Source organism: Marmota monax, unplaced genomic scaffold (assembly GCF_021218885.2).
Source record: "Marmota monax isolate L192 unplaced genomic scaffold, Marmota_monax_Labrador192_F-V1.1 WCK01_AAM20220418_F8-fsc00301, whole genome shotgun sequence".
Taxonomy (NCBI): Eukaryota; Metazoa; Chordata; class Mammalia; order Rodentia; family Sciuridae; genus Marmota; species Marmota monax.
In genome coordinates, this window is record NW_026694988.1 from 560423 (window position 1) to 564319 (window position 3897).

The following is a 3897-nucleotide window of genomic DNA, read 5'->3' on the forward strand; positions in this document are numbered from 1 at the left end:
GCTTTGTGGATTAGTCTCTGTGTCCTCTATTCTGTACCATTTGTCCACCCTCCTGTTTTGGTACCAGTACCATGCTGTTTTTGTTACTATTGCTCTGTAATATAGTTTTAAGTCTGGTATCGCTATACCGCCTGATTCGCACTTCCTGCTTAGAATTGCTTTTGCTATTCTGGGTCTTTTATTTTTCCATATGAATTTCATAATTGCTTTATCTATTTCTACAAGAAATGCCGTTGGGATTTTGATTGGCATTGCATTAAACCTATAGAGAACTTTTGGTAATATCGCCATTTTGATGATGTTAGTTCTGCCTATCCATGAACAGGGTACATTTTTCCACCTTCTAAGATCTTCTTCTATCTCTCTCTTTAGGGTTTTTTAGTTTTCATTGTATAAATCTTTCACCTCTTTTGTTAGGTTGATTCCCAAGTATTTTATTTTTTTTGAGGATATTGTGAATGGAGTGTTTTTCCTCATTTCCGTTTCAGAGGTTTTGTCGCTGATATACAGAAATGCCTTTGATTTATGCATGTTGATTTTATATCCTGCCACTTTGCTGAATTCATTTATTAGTTCTAGTAGTTTTTTTGTAGACCCTTTTGGGTCTTCTAGGTATAGAATCATGTCATCTGCAAATAGTGATAATTTAAGTTCTTCCTTTCCTATTTTTATGCCTTTAATTTCTTTTGTCTGTCTAATTGCTCTGGCCAGTGTTTCGAGAACTATATTGAATAGAAGTGGTGATAGAGGGCATCCCTGTCTTGTTCCAGATTTTAGGGGGAATGCCTTCAATTTTTCTCCATTGAGGATGATGCTAGCCTGAGGCTTAGCATAGATAGCTTTTACAATGTCGAGGTAAGTTCCTGTTATCCCTAGTTTTTCTAATGTTTTGAACATAAAGGGATGCTGTACTTTGTCAAATGCTTTTTCTGCGTCTATTGAGATGATCATATGGTTCTTATTTTTAAGTCTATTGATGTGGTGAATAACATTTATTGATTTCCGTATATTGAACCATCCTTGCATCCCAGGGATGAATCCTACTTGATCATGGTGCACAATTTTTTTGATGTGCCTTTGTATCCGATTCGCCAGAATTTTATTGAGGATTTTTGCATCTAGGTTCATCAGAGATATTGGTCTGTAGTTTTCTTTCTTTGAGGTGTCTTTGTCTGGTTTCGGAATCAGGGTGATGTTGGCCTCATAGAATGAATTTGGCAGAGCTCCTTCTTTTTCTATTTCCTGAAATAACTTGAAAAGTATTGGTATTAATTCTTCCTTAAAGGTTTTGAAAAACTCCGCTGTATACCCATCCGTCCTGGGCTTTTCTTGGTTTGAAGTCTTTTGATTGCTTCTTCTATTTCATCTATTGTTATTGGTCTGTTTAAGTTGTGAGTATCCTCCTGACTCAGTCTGGGCAAATCATATGACTTAAGGAAATTATCGATGTCTTCACTATCTTCTATTTTATTGGAATATAGGTTTTCAAAATAATTTCTAATTGTCTTCTGTATTTCTGTAGCGTCTGTTGTGATATTGCCTTTTTCATCCCGTATGTTAGTAATTTGAGTTCTCTCTCTTCTTCTCTTCATTAGCATGGCTAAGGGTCTGTCGATCTTATTTATTTTTTCAAAGAACCAACTTTTAGTTTTGTTAATTTTTTCCATAGTTTCTGTTGTTTCAATTTCGTTGATTTCCGCTCTGATTTTAATGATTTCTTGCCTTCTGCTACATTTGCTGTTGTTTTGCTCTTCCTTTTCTAGGGCTTTGAGATGAAGTGTGAGCTCATTTATTTGTTGGTTTTTCCTTTTTTTGAGGAATGACCTCCAAGCGATGAATTTCCCTCTGAAAACTGCTTTCATTGTGTCCCATAGATTCCGATATGTTGTGTCTGTATTTTCATTTATCTCTAAGAATTTTTTGATTTCCTCCTTTATGTCTTCTGTAACCCATTGATCATTCAGTAACATATTGTTAATTTTCCATGTGATGTAGGATTTTTCCTTCCTTCTTTTATCATTGATTTCCAGTTTCATTCCATTATGATCAGATAAAATGCATGGTATTATCTCCACCCCTGTATATTTACTGAGGGTTGCCCTATGGCATAATATATGGTCTATTTTTGAGAAGGACCCATGTGCTGCTAAGAAAAAAGTATATCCACTTGATGATGGTTGATATATTCTATATATGTCAGTTAAGTCTAGGTTGTTGATTGTGATATTGAGTTATATAGTTTCTTTATTCAGCTTTTGTTTGGAGGATCTGTCCAATTGTGAGAGAGGTGTGTTGAAGTCACCCATAATTATTGTGTTGTGGTCTATTTGATTCTTGAACTTGAGGAGAATTTGTTTTATGAACGTCGCAGCACCATTATTTGGTGCATAAATATTGATAATTGTTATGTCTTGTTGGTGAATGGTTCCTTTTAACAGTATATAATGTCCTTCCTTATCCCTTTTGATTAATTTAGTCTTGAAGTCAATTTTATTCGATATGAGGATGGCCACCCCTGCTTGCTTACGAGGACCGTGTGCGTGGTATATTTTTTCCCAACCTTTTACCTTCAGCCTGTGTATGTCTTTTCCAATCAGATGTGTCTCCTGGAGGCAGCATATTGTTGGATTTGTTTTTTTAATCCATGTTACCAGCCTGTGTCACTTTATTGGAGAGTTTAAGCCATTAACGTTTAGAGTTACTATTGATATATGGCTTGTACTTCCAGCCATGTTTGATTATTTATCTTCTTTTTTTTTTTAACTTAGTTTGTTTCTCCATGGTTAGCTTTCCCCCCGCCCTCTGTCTTTATAGAGGCACTTCCCACTGATGGTTTTGGTTATTGTTTTTCATTTCTTCCTCGTGTAGTGTTTTGCTCAAGATGCTTTGCAATGCTGGTTTTCTGGCTGCAAATTCTTTTAGCTTTTGTTTATCATGAAAGATTTTTATTTCGTTGTCATACCTGAAGCTTAATTTTGCTGGATACAGAATTCTTGGTTGGCATCCATTGTCTTTCAGTGTTTAAAATACGTTGTTCAAGGATCTTCTCGCTTTCAGCGTCTGTGATGAAAAATCCGTTGTTAACCTTATTGGTTTACCCCTGAATGTAATCTGCCTCCTTTCTCTTGTAGCTTTTAATATTTTCTCTTTGTTCTGTATATTGGATATCTTCATAACAATGTGTCTTGGCGTTGGTCTACTGTGATTTTGTGTGCTCGGTGTCCTGTATGCATCTACAATTTGTATATCCGTTTCCTTTTTCATTTCTGGAAAGTTTTCTGTAATTATTTTATTCAGCAGGCTACTCATTCCCTTGGTTTGAATCTCTGTACCTTCTTCTATCCCGATGACTCGTAGGTTTGGTTTTTTTATGTTATCCCATATCTCTTGGATGTTTTTCTCGTGGTTTTTAACCAGCCTTTTCTGAGTTGGCTAGGCTCTTTTCAAGATGATATATTTTGTCTTCATTATCTGATGTTCTGGCTTCTACTTGCTCCACTCTGTTGGTGATACTCTCAATTGAGTTTTTAATTTGGTTTATCGTTTCCTTCATTTCTAGAATTATTGTTTGGTTTTTTTTTTATAATCTCTATCTCCTGATAAAGATGCTTAACTTCTTCTTTTATCTGTTTATGTAATTCATTTTCAAAGTGTTCTTTCACTGTTTGGATTTGCTGTCTCGTATCTTCTTTAAGGTTCCATTCCATTTGTCTAAGGTATTCCTTGAGTTCTTTATATGACCATTTTTCTGCTGACTCTAGGTCCTCCTGAATATTTAGGCTGTCCTTCATTGTTTGTACTCCTTTTCTTCCTTGCTTTTTTATGCTGCTCATGTTACTTCTTGTTCTGTTTGACTGCTGAGTTTCTGTTTACTCTTATAGATTTATTTGATGCTTG